Source organism: Petromyzon marinus (genome assembly GCF_048934315.1).
Source record: "Petromyzon marinus isolate PM22_M1 ecotype Great Lakes invasive population chromosome 84 unlocalized genomic scaffold, UKy_Petmar_22M1.pri1.0 chr84_unloc.3, whole genome shotgun sequence".
Lineage (NCBI taxonomy): Eukaryota > Metazoa > Chordata > Hyperoartia > Petromyzontiformes > Petromyzontidae > Petromyzon > Petromyzon marinus.
This window is the reverse complement of record NW_027422640.1, coordinates 1278527-1291785: the sequence shown is the minus strand read 5'-3', so window position 1 is coordinate 1291785 and position 13259 is coordinate 1278527. Positions and strand designations below refer to the sequence as shown.

At 48.5% G+C, this 13259-nt stretch overlaps 1 long non-coding RNA gene across 1 annotated transcript; it reads left to right on the top strand.

Moving 5' to 3' along the window:
- The first annotated feature begins 585 nt into the window (after nt 1-585).
- On the top strand, nt 586-4913 carry LOC142908437 (uncharacterized). Its single transcript, XR_012931759.1, has 3 exons — nt 586-985; nt 2978-3040; nt 3261-4913. It is a non-coding gene; the product is annotated as an uncharacterized LOC142908437 (long non-coding RNA).
- Nucleotides 4914-13259: the final 8346 nt, after the last annotated feature.

The following is a 13259-nucleotide window of genomic DNA, read 5'->3' as shown; positions in this document are numbered from 1 at the left end:
CAAACACACTACCTCCGCAAAAGGTTATGTTTACTAGACAACCTCAGAGCACCCTCTACCCATAAACTGAGAGCATGGGAGTGCCCACTACTTAGGGACCACCCAAGATCAAACCTGGCTCCCACCCTCTAATCGTCATTCAACTAGAGGTGACGCTATCCCGATCATTGCACATTACAGCGCAATTCGCCGTCTGCATAGCATCATGGTGGTCGAGGCAGTGAGCACGTGGTGTCACACAGCTGCTAAATTTGCTAAAACTGTGTGGTGTTTTGAATTAGGTTTACATTTTTTTTACATAGTGTTGTGTTCAAATGAATGTTCATATGCTTGCACTGAAGAGTATTTTGAGATGCCTAAGGTGTTTCGATGCTATTTAATATATTTTCATACATTTCAATACCAATTTTAAGCTTACATTACAATTTAAATAACTCAATATATTCACAATCAGGTACCTAAAGTCGCAATTTTACCTAACCGAGACCTCTCAGTTTTTTGTAGCAGAATTTTATTTTAATTATTATTATTCTTTCCCATACCTCGCTAAAATTACATGACTATGCTTACAGGTGACACGTGGTTTGTTTTCATTTTCTTCAGGTGACTGCATTTGTCGTGTTGGCATCAAAAGATCCTGCATATGAGATTATTAGAACCAACAAAGTGAATCTGCAGAAATACCTCCAGGCGAAGTCTTCAGAAGTGCTTGACCATTCCTATCAAACAGAGATAGTCCTGGACAGTGAATATGCGTCCCTCAAAAGCGAGAATGACCCCATTGCACGAACACGGCACCTGGTTGACCTGGTGCTCGACAAGGGAGAAGATTTGTGCATGAGATTCCTTAAAGATGTGCTGGTGCCACTGAGATCCGAGATCCCCCTCTTGGATCAGTGGATATCACAGCATGAGCAGGAACTCATCGTGATGGGTGTTGATCTGAGCAGAACTGCGGGTAAAGCCATCCCTGGAGCAGCTTCTCGTGAGTGATGCTAAACTTCACATAGCCATTCACATGTCTCTGACAAGTTTAGGTGAAGGAATTGCTTTGAATTGAGATTCTCATTTAATATTAGCAAACTGCACCACGCTTGCATGACAACATTCCTCTCAGAAGGAGGACATTTATATTACATTCCATAGCAAGGAAACTACAATTTATCAGCAATTGGGAGGAAAGGATAAATGGATAATGAAAATTAGTGTAAATATCAAAAACTTACATCCACACTGGACCCCAACATTCATTAATTCGTAATATCCCACACCTCTCTTTCCTTGTAAAAGATGTAAACATGGTGATTTTCTACCTCCTCTTCAGACACAGACACATTGTATTTAAGCTGGAATAATGTAATGACCTATGAAGCTCTCTTTCAAGTGTCAAGCCCAAGATGTTTGGCAAAGGCAGCAAACCCATCTGCTGCCATGATCTCCATGACTTGGTACAATCTGGATTCCACCAAGGCCATGGCATTGAAACTGTTCCCCTATGCAGGGTGAATGACCACTTCTGTTAAACTATGGATGCTGCTTCTAGTTCTTGACCTTTGGGCTGCTTTTGACACCACACACCACTCCATCCTCTTGAATCTTCATGGCGATGCAGGTGTTGTCTGACAAACTTATGTCCTGGTTCTGCTTTAACTCCTGGAATTGATTCATATTTTTCCATGCAAGCACTGTCTTCTGTTCAGAAACCCTAATTTATTGGTGTTCCACATGGCGCAGTCCTGTGTCATCTTTCATTCTCAGTACAATCTCCTCGTTTTGAGAAAAAAATATGTTTTTATTATCGACTATCACTGCTATTTCTAATGACACCCAGCCTTATATTGCCATTGACTCATATAACGGAACCTACTTTCCTCTTACACCCTGACTTGCATTGGTTATAACTTCCTCCAAATAAAATGTCAATATTTAAGCCCTCATCGTTTGTAAAAAGTCCACTCTAACTCATGACTCCAAGTATTTTATTATGGAGAGATTACGGAGACATAAAAATAACGCCATCAAAGTTATGAGCCATTGAGTTTGATGTTACCTTGAAAAGCTATGATGAAAGATGTCGAGCAAATCTGTCATTAGGGAAATCTCCACTCTCCCCAATCTAGGGGATGCCACAGTGCTTGCTGATGATGCAGTAGCCAGGTTAGTTGAAGTTCAAGTGAACCTACGATGCATCACGTGGGATGCTATGAGTTCTGTGATTAATGTGGTTGTTATTCTAGAGGTGCAAGCACAATGGCAGAGCCAGGATTTTCAGGTAGGGGGGTCACTCCAGCAATAAAAAAAATGATAGGAGTTATTAAATAAGGACTTGTCCCTTGCTTTTTATTCGACGCGTGTGCGGCGATGGCGCAGCCAAGGATCGAGGGTCGAATTCGAACCGTGTGTGATCGGCATCGCGCTCGCTGAAGGTGAATGCCTTCAGGGAAGTCGTATACTGTATACGCAACTGCACACACTTATGTGAATGACTTATAACCGCTTTGCCGTTACTTATTGCCAATTATGGACTCAGACTCTTGTCCTATCATCTCATAGAGTCTCTGGCACATAGTAATATGCTACACAGTGGCAGTGGCGGTAGCAAAATGCCGATTTATCGATCGAAATTAAGGATTTCGATCGGATCATTGGGGAGGCACGTGCCACCCCACACCCCCCAACTGGCTCCGCCAGTGTGCAATCACTGCATCTTCTCTGCCTGCAGAGGACCGTGCCTGGTGTACTGCACTCCACCACAGTGTAGCCCCCGTGCTACGTGATGTAGGCCAGCTTGAGATGGGAGAGGAAACACAGCCCCAATACCAGTGAAATATAAAAAGTAAAATTCAACATTCTAAACAACAAAAATCAATAATTGTAGGACGAGGCAGGATTGAAATTTACACCCAAATTGTATTAGTTTTTGATAATGCTGATGTAAATCGTAATGCTAAGTGTGGTGGTACTTTCTTTTTCACAGGCAAAACAAACGAGACAAGTGGTTGGAACATTTTTGTCATGATAAAAAATTTACTTTACAAAGGTACAGTGTTTATAAAACTTGCATTTGTAGAATACACATCGTGAAAACTTCCACGCAATAATTCGTGATGTACATGATGTTGCTGCATTATCCATAGTGAACGAATTCGCTACGCTTTTTTAATTACTTAGTTTATTTTAATCATTTTTTTCTGCTATAGGAATGTTTTTTAGTATAAATGAAACTAATTTGTTTGTTAAATCATTTCTGTTTAATTTAGATAACCCTGGTGAGGATTACAGAGAATTCTTGCTGAAGCTGACATCATTAACACGAGACTACGACGCACGACCTGGAGAACCTGCAGTGTTTTTGCGAGATAGGATGGTGAAGCCAATTCTGGTTCCCTACTACCACCAGCAGGAAACCAAGGAGCACGAGTTACTAGCGAGAGGCAAGCAGCACGAGGAGCTGATGAAGAGAGCACAGAGAGAAGGGATTACTTACAAGAAGCTCTTTGATCCCATTGATTCCATTGGAAAAAAACCCACCCCCGACTGGTTATTGTAGTGGGGACTCCAGGCAGCGGTAAAACCATGTTGAGCAAATTCATTGTGCACAGCCTTCTGTCAGGTGAGAGAGTGTTTGCACAACGCTTTGAGCACATTGTGCTCATAAGGTTCAGGGAGATAAATGATGTTGGAGAAGTGTCACTCGCAGAGCTGTTTTCTGTGATGCACTCATGTTTGGGAAACAAAGTGGATGAGGTTTTCGCAAAACAAGACAGAACCCTGTTTGTTATGGATGGGTTGGACGAGTTTGGAAAGCCCCTTCAGTATGCCAATGCTTGCACTGATCCACATAAGACGGCAACAGTAGAAACCATCATTGCTGCCCTAGTGAATGGAAATCTCTTGCCCAAGGCCTCTCTCTTGATAACGACCAGACCCATTGCCATGGAGCAGCTGAGTGAAGTGAATGTTGATCGAGCTGTTGAAATCACTGGGTTTTCCAACAAAGATAAAATATCATTCTTTAACAAATTTTACCAAGATAGGAGTCTAGCAGAAAGGGCACTCAAGCTCCTGCAGGAAAATGAAACAGTGAATACATTGTGCCAGAACCCTTCATTCTGCCATATAGCAGCCATTACACTGAAGGAATATTTACAGAAGTCTGATTATTCTGAGATTATCCTCAAGTCAATGACCGACCTCTTCACACAATACGTGTTTGGGCTAATAGTGCACCATGGACGTGGCAGCTGCGGAGCCAAGGAAATTGTTTCGCCTCTTGCCAATATGGCTCTGAAGGGGGTTCAGCAAAACATCCAGGTGTTCAGCCAAAAATATCTAGAAGAGTGTGTTAGTTCTTCTGAACTAGGCAGTACATTCATCAACAAAGTGTTCACATGCGAGGGCATTAAACAAGGGAGTTGTTATTCATTTTCACACTTGACAATGCAGGAATTCTTCGCAGCTATAGCCGTGCATCTGTCACATTCAACATGGCCAGTGAGTGACGTCATCAAGGCTATTGAGGACAGCAAAGATGGGAGGTTTGACGTGTTTAAGAGGTTTTTTTGTGGACTTGCATCAAGCACTCCATGGAAGTTCTTTGAGGGTATCTTGGATCCTCCATCTGCTGATTCTCAAAAGGAAATAATCGAGTGGCTCAATCGCAGCATGGTGACTCAGAAGTATAACAATCACAGGCTCATCAGTCTCCTGCACTGCGTCTACGAACTGCACGACCGCAAAGCCCTGAGTGATGCCACTCGGTCCATGACTGAGATAGACCTGTCAGGCACAAGGCTGTCCCTGCCAGACTGCACTGCCATCTCCTGGATCCTGCTGCAGCGAGAAGAACCTGTGAATACACTCTACCTGTTAGGCTGCGGCATTGGCACCGAGGAAATGAAGAGGCTTCAGCCTGGACTGCACAGATGTAAAGAGCTACTGTAAGACTTGCACACCTCGCATTCACTACTTCACAAATTGTGCATGCATATGTATATGTGGGTGTGATAGCAACTCCTCTTCAAATGAGTACCAGGTGCAGTGTGTAAAACATTACTACTCAGGAGACAACGGCAGACGGGCGTGATTCTGGTCACCCACCCCATCATATGCCATGCCGGCCTTCATAGGTGCTCCCTAACAGCACTTGCCCCAGCAGCCTGTTAAGGCTATATGGCGGATATGTGTCTATAATAATCCTCACTTAGTAACTGTGCATGCACAGAGTGCAATGTAACCCCTTACTTGCGTAAACACTCGGACATGCATAGCCGACGCATGAGCACAACTTTTGACAAAATATATCCCCTCGCCACTGCAATAATTGTCTTCACTCCTCACTTCACTCCTCTCCCCGCATGCCACGCTCTCCGCTCCCCTGATACCTCCCATTAACCCCCCAATCTGCTCCTGCCTTCACTTTTCCCATCCCTTCACTCTTCTCCCCCCATACTCACGCCCACTCATCCATTGAGGGATAATGTTTGGTGAGTGAATGCGTGCCTGCTTTAGTTGGTTAGTGACTTGGTGGGTGGATCGATGAGTGAGTATGTTGAGTTAGGTGAGGATGTGAGTGAGTAGGTGGGTCAGTGGTGTGTGAGTGGTTTGGTAAATGAGTGAATTAGTGTGAGTGGGCGAGTAAATATATAGTGAGTAGATGGATCCACAGTGAATGCTGCACTCACTGTACATTAAAGTACAAAAGGAAGAAAAGTTATCCATATGCATGGCTGCTGTAACGCTTTCCATCATCTTCAGCAACATTTAATTAGCGATAATGATAGCCCTATGTGCAGGAAGTGAGGTAACTGTAGGCCACACTGATATTGGCTCTGCAGTGGAGAGTGAGGGTCATGGATTGATCCACGTGGCCGATTCAAGCCCCTGGTTCACAGTGGATCATGGTCAGTGATGGTGCCCCCACTACAGACACAACTGATACGTAATGGGTGTCATTCTTAGTTGTATAGCATTCAAGAGACAAAGATCCCCCAAGTAGCCCATATAAACTGGTGGGGAAAGTGCAGCTCGTGACAGAGAACAAGCACACTACTACAATGCACTTCAGAGCACAAAGACAATCTCCCCGTGGAGCCTGCACACACTTTTGAGGCAAGTGCTGATCGCACTTCCCTGACCAGCACCGTCCTTGTCTGTTTTTCTGTCCCCTTTGCTGATATTTACACACCATACCAGGGTACTCATTTAAGGCTGAGTCACCATAGAGGAGTTCCAGGGCCAGATTTTTTATCACTCACCACAGATGTTGTTACCAGATATTGAACCCAGGTCACTTAGTAATGGAATGGTGCCAACGACTTTCTCACCATTTCCATAAACGTGTAGTGCCGTGAATTCACTCGGACGACAACCGTCTCTTTTTCCGCCGTCACTTTTATTCCATCGTTCCGTACACGCAGTAATTCTCTCCGTGCTCCACCAACTCGGACACTCCGATTTACTTCAGCATCGTCCGTGCATCCCCTTCCACACACAGTGTTCCGTCCTCTATCTCCACACACACAGTGTCTTCCCTTCCACACACAGTGGTTCGTCTTCTATCTCCTCACACACAGTATCGCCGCTATCTCTTCACACGGAGTGACTTCCCTTCCACACACAGTGGTTCTTCTTCTATCTATTCACACAGTATCCTGTCTTTCTATTCACACACAGTGACTCCATCAATCTATTCACACACAGTGACTCCATCTATCTATTCACACACAGTGACTCTATCCATCTCCGCTAACGCTAACTCTCCCTATCGCTATTTACTGTCTTTGGGGTTCGGCTCTCTATCTATTCTTCCCTAACATTTCCAGCTGTCTTCTTCGTATCCCTTCACCTCTCGCCAACAACTGCCCAGCAACAACTCTCCAGCAACAACTCTCTCTCCGTTCAAATCACCTCGCGTTTTATCCCCTTTCGCATTAGCCTTAATTAATTGCCACGTGGCTCGCTGGCCGTTTTCCGCCAGCTCACACCTGTCCCCTCTGTCAGACGTCCAGACGCCACCACTTAACACTAACAGCCTCTCGACCAATCACAGCCCTCGTGCCACGACTCCCTTAATTACTTTGGGTTGTTTACGCCACCCGTGACTCGACCACCTGTTCGACCTCATGTGACCCGTTCTCCTTGTCTGTCTGTATGTACTGTATGTGGCGAATTCCTATGCGTATTGTTTACTCTACTACATCACACCCCCCCCCCCCCCCCCGTGATGAAATAACCTAGCCATCCCCGGCTACGATATACTCGAATTGGAGTAGTGGAGTGAAGCGGACGGAACGATGACAACATATATACATAACGCATTTGCAATACACAACCATTTTCTACAATCACACAACGACACGCACACAACACCTTTATACAAAATTCCCCACCCCCAAAGTCAATGTATTGTATTCCTCCTGGAACGGGTTCCCGCTGCCGGTCCATCTCCCCTGCACGGGATACCCTGCGGTAAGGGAGGGCCTCGCTCGTCTTGCCAATGAACCCTGCGCCCATCCCTGTCCCAGCGACACTCAGCTGGCGGGGCTGTCCGTCGTTCACGGTCGGGACGGCCATTGGTCCGGATCTGTGGCCGTTCAATCGGCGTCCGGTCGGTAACCCTGCCCAAAAAGGGCGATCCTGCAGGCACACAGGGGGCAGATCTCTGGCACACGCGCACTTGTGACCTCCCCACAGGTTCGTCGGACACATCCAATACAGGCCGCTCTCGGATGGGGCATGACGCATCATATGGTAACACAAATTTCTTCAGGCATGACGGGCGAACAAACCATGTCCGACGACCGAATTTTATTCGCACACTCTGATCCCGTAAAACCTCCGCAATATCAACGGGCCCCTGCCAGGGGCGGTGAAACTTCGGGGACGTTCCCACCGGCACCATGGGGCAGTGCAACCAGGCTTTATCTCCAACACTCCATGGCTCTCGTGGCCGCTGCCTGCCGAACAATCTTTCGTTAGCGGCTTGTCGTCGTGCCGTATTTTGCAATGCAGCCTCTCGGGCTTCCCTTAGACGGTCCAAAGCCACCTGCATCGGAGCAGGCACCGTCGTAGATTTCTCCCGTTTTCGAATCATCAATTTTACAATAGCCACCGCTTCCGGTTCCCGTCCATACATCAGAAAAAATGGCGAATACCCCGTTGAGGCATGCGGGGCCAATCTATACGTGGCCAGCGTCGCTGCAACATGCAGATCCCAATCATCTTGAGCGGTGTTTACTTGGTGACAAAGCATGGACGTCAGCGTCCTATGCATCCGCTCGACCATCCCGTCAGTCTGCGGGTGGTACGGGGACGTCCGGATCTTTTTGGTCCCCAGCGAGTCACACACGTCCTTAATCAATTTCGATGAAAAATTTCTGCCTTGGTCAGTAAGCAAATGTTCCGGGGCCCCCTTATCTAATACGTATCCTTTCAAGAAAGCCTCAGCGATCGACATCGCTGACTGGTCTACTAGCGGCCATGCCATCGGCCAACGAGTTAAGTATTCCACCACGACGAGCAAATATCTGTGCCCTCGGGTGACGGGGAACGGACCCAAAATATCTAGTGCCACAATTTCGTTCACTCTCGAAACTTGAATCGATTGCAAAGGGACACGATATAGCCGTGCCGGCGCTTTCCTCCGTGCACATTCCTGGCACGATTTTACATGCTGTTTCACATCGTTAAACATTCACGGCCAGTAAAATTCACTCCCCACCATCAACGCGGTCTTCTCCCCCAGATACATCAATTTCTCATGTATCTCGTTAATCAGTTTCCCCCGCAACACCTTCCGGACAACAATACAACATTTTTGTGCTTCCACATCCCAGCGAACAAGCAACCCCTCCGTTAACATCAAAAATGGGCGATCCTCCGATCCCCTTGAACGAGAGGCACACAGCCTCATCCTGGTCAGCGAGGAATCTTCCACCTGCAGTTGCTTCCACTGCTTCAATGACAACCCCAACAGTCCAATTTCTGCTCCAGGGATTATCCCTGGCACCCCCGAACCCGCTGCAGCGACCGTTTGCGGAACCTCCTGCAGCGGCGGGCCGCAACGCAGCGAGCCCTCTGTGCACCGACATGTCTCAGCCGGTCGCGGCAACCTCGACAAAGCATCCGCATTTACATGGTGCGTTCCTTTCCTATGCTGGATCGTGAAAGAGTACTCCTGGAGGGTCTCAATCCAGCGAGCCATTTGCCCCGACGGCTGATCCACGCGCAGCGAGTACTGGTGCGCCGCGTGATCAGTGCGGATCAAAAATTCCCTGCCGTATAGATACGGTCGGTACTGGCGCACAAAATGGACAATCGCCAATAATTCCCTACGCGTCACAGTATTTTTGCTCTGCCGGCGATAACACCCGGCTGCCATATGCCACTACTCTCTCGACGCCATCAACCATTTGTGACAAAACCGCGCCTATGCCCATATCACAGGCATCCGTGTCAAGTATAAATCGCGTTGTAAAATCCGGGTATCCCAATGGCGGTGCGTCCGCCAGTGCGGCCCGCAACGCTTCAAACGATTTTTGTTCAGCAATCCCCTATTGAAACTTCACACCTTTCCCGGTCAGCGTATGCAATGGTCGAGCAATCGTGGCAAAATCCTTAACGAACCGCCGATAATACGACGCAAAGCCCACAAAGCTACGCAATTCCCCTGCTGTTTTTGGCACTGGCCATGTACGCACACAACTTGTCTTTTCCGGATCAGTGGCCACTCCTGACGCGCTAACGACGTGCCCCAAATATTTCACCGATGTTCTTAACAATTGGCACTTCTGTGGTTTAAATTTCAATCCAGCGCGCTGCACTCTGCCAAAAACGGTGCGCAGCCGTTGCAAATGTTCATCGAAATTCCTACTGAAAACAATCACATCATCTAAATATATCAAGCATGGCTTCCACTGCAGGCCCGACAACACGAGTTCCATTAATCGCTGGAAGGTCGCCGGCGCTGAGTGGAGTCCCATCGGGAGCACGTTAAATTGATACAATCCTTGTGGTGTCCGAAATGCCGTTTTAGGTCTTGACTCTTTATCCAGGGGCAATTGCCAAAAGCCCGACAACAAATCGAGAGTCGAAAAGATTCTGGCGCCGGACAGGGCGTCCAGTGAATCATCAATTCGTGGAAGCGGGTACGCTTCCACCACCGAAACTTTATTCAATTTCCGATAGTCAACACAAAATCGCATGGTTCCGTCACGTTTTTTAACGAGGACAATAGGGGCTCCCCATGGGCTGTACGATGGGACGATAAAATCCTGCTCTAGCATTTCACCAACAGATCGCCGAATACATTCTTTCTCAAGAGGACCTACACGATGCGAATTTAGCCTGATCGGGTGTGCGTTCCCCGTGTCAATACGATGCTGCAACAACGTCGTTCGACCCATGTCATATTTCCCTGAACTGAACACATCCTTAAATTCCACTAGCAACGCATGCAAACTCGACCGTTGCACAGGCGATAACTCTGGGTTTTGTTTGTAAAGATCCCTTAACCATTCCGGATCGTCCTCCTCCCTTGACAACATTTCATCCTGTCCCGTAGCAAAACATGTTTTTGTTTCTGGACCCGGCGCACCCGTTGCGTGCGCCAACTTAATGCCCCCTTGAATAACAACCTCTTCGTGCCCCGCATTTACAATTTGAATGAAGGGATCACAATAAGTTGGTATTATGGTCAAAGCTCCTACTACGGTGGGCATTCTCGACACAGCATTTGTGGGTGTCAACAGCACTCCCTCCTGTAGCTCATCCCAAGGCAATTCCTTCTTTAACCGTAGCGTTACCAATATTTGTGATGCAGGCGGGACGCGCACGGTGCGGCTCACCACGGCCTGCACCACAGCGTTCGCCACCACAAATTTCGAAGGCGTCCCCAAAAATTTCATACATTTCCCCGACGGTAATTCCAAACAACCTTTTTCCACTGAAATCTTAATTGGCATCTTTTGCAAAAAATGCATGCCCAAAAAACACGGTACCACCAAGGCCGTTGAAACCAAAACACTTCCTGTCACAATAACCTCCCCAATTTGAATTGTCACAACCACGCAGCCCATAATGCCCAAACTACCCCCGTTTGCCGCTACACATGGCCCTTCCACTGGCGCTAACGATCCAGGTGACGTCGGCAGCGACCGAAAAGTTTGCAACGAAATGAGAGTTGCCGACGCCCCGGTATCCACAATAACCCGTACCATAACACCTTGAATACATGCCATCACATCCGACGATCCCAGCGCGGCCCCCAACACACGATGTACCAACGCGCCCCACATATCCCGGCCATGCGTACTATCCGAACCCGATGAATACGGTTGAGATGACGCAGATGAGTGATGTGGATAGGGCGGCCGTGTATTGAATGCATCTCGACTCACCCGGGATCCTTGGTCTTGGGGGAACCGCCCGCTGTAGTTGTTCGGTGCCCACGGAGGACCACCTCTTCATCTCCAGCAGTCGCGGGCGAGATGACCCCTCCGCCCACACTCGTAGCATGTCCGATGCACGCCGTCTCCATATGCTCCGGGACGACGCCATCGTTCTCCGGTCGACACCCCGGCCGCCGCTGCCATCGGCGGCGTCTCGTCCACCACCACCGCCACCGTGCTCGCAGCCCCGGCAGGGGTCGTCAGCGAGGGCTGCACTACCGCCGCCGCTGGTTCGTCTCGTATATCAAGGTTGACTTGTATGTTCCTGGCGATCAGCAACGATGACACGTCATCGTCATCATCCTTGTCCGGGAGCGACAAGACGACTTTCAGTTCCTTCGCCAGCTGTAACATCTTCTCTTGCAGCAGGGAGTCCCAGCCCTCCTCGTCCATCGCCGGGTACGCAACCTGGGCGAGGGCCTGCAAGGCGCTGCGAAATGCCAGGGGGGACTCCTCTGTTGAAATCGACGTTTGGCGACCGACCGCGGCTCGTAGACCTTCCTCATTGCCGCAATAGCACCGTCCAATGTTTTTCTGACAGCGGCAGGGAGTCCGTTAAAAGTCGCCAATGCCGTCGGCAGTGCTCGTAACGCGGCACTCTCCGTCCAATTCAGGGACTCGTAAGCCGCACGGAATCTTGGTATGAATGCCGTCCAATCTCCCACTTTGGCCTCAAATCGTTGTACGTGTAGCCGTCGTGGTAGTCCCTCTGACTGGTCGTCTTCGTCGTCAGAATCTTACAACCGCTCCGGCTGAGCGGCAACCTCCGGCGGTGGACCCGGTACGGTTAGTTGAATGCGGTTCTCCGTCAAGAAGTTCTGTAATTCCTCCGACAACTTCTCCATCCTGGCCTCCCACTGGGTCATGAGGACTCGCCAATCCTCTGGCGATCCCGAGCCTTCAGCACTACCCGAACCGCTGTCACCGTCCGGAGTACTGCCGGCCATCTGGCCGGGCTGCAAATCGTCGTTGTCGCTGTCGCCACCCGAGTCCACTGGCACATTTCTTTTCTTTGCCGCTTTCCTTAACATCATGGCGTGTTCCATACTTTTTCTGACACCAAATGTAGTGCCGTGAATTCACTCGGATGACAACCGTCTCTTTTTCTGCCGTCACTTTTATTCCATCGTTCCGTACACACAGTAATTCTCTCCGTGCTCCGCCAACTCGGACACTCCGATTTACTTCAGCATCGTCCGTGCATCCCCTTCCACACAGTGTTCCTTCCTCTATCTCTTCACACACAGTGTCTTCCCTTCCACACACAGTGGTTCGTCTTCTATCTCCTCACACACAGTATCGCCGCTATCTCTTCACACGCAGTGACTTCCCTTCCACTCACAGTGGTTCTTCTTCTATCTATTCACACACAGTATCCTGTCTATCTATTCACACACAGTGACTCCATCTATCTATTCACACACAGTGACTCCATCTATCTATTCACACACAGTGACTCTATCTATCTCCGCTAACGCTAACTCTCCCTATCGCTATTTACTGTCTTTGGGGTTGGGCTCTCTATCTATTCTTCCCTAACATTGCCAGCTGTCTTCTTCGTATCCCTTCAACTCTCGCCCAGCAACAACTCTCCAGCAACAACTCTCTCTCCCCGTTCAAATCACCTCGCGTTTTATCCCCTTTCGCATTAGCCTTAATTAATTGCCACGTGGCTCGCTGGCCGTTGTCCGCCAGCTCGCACCTGTCCCCTCCGTCAGACATCCAGACGCCACCACTTAACACTAACAGCCTCTCGACCAATCACAGCCCTCGTGCCACGACTCCCTTAATTATTTCGGGTTGTTTACG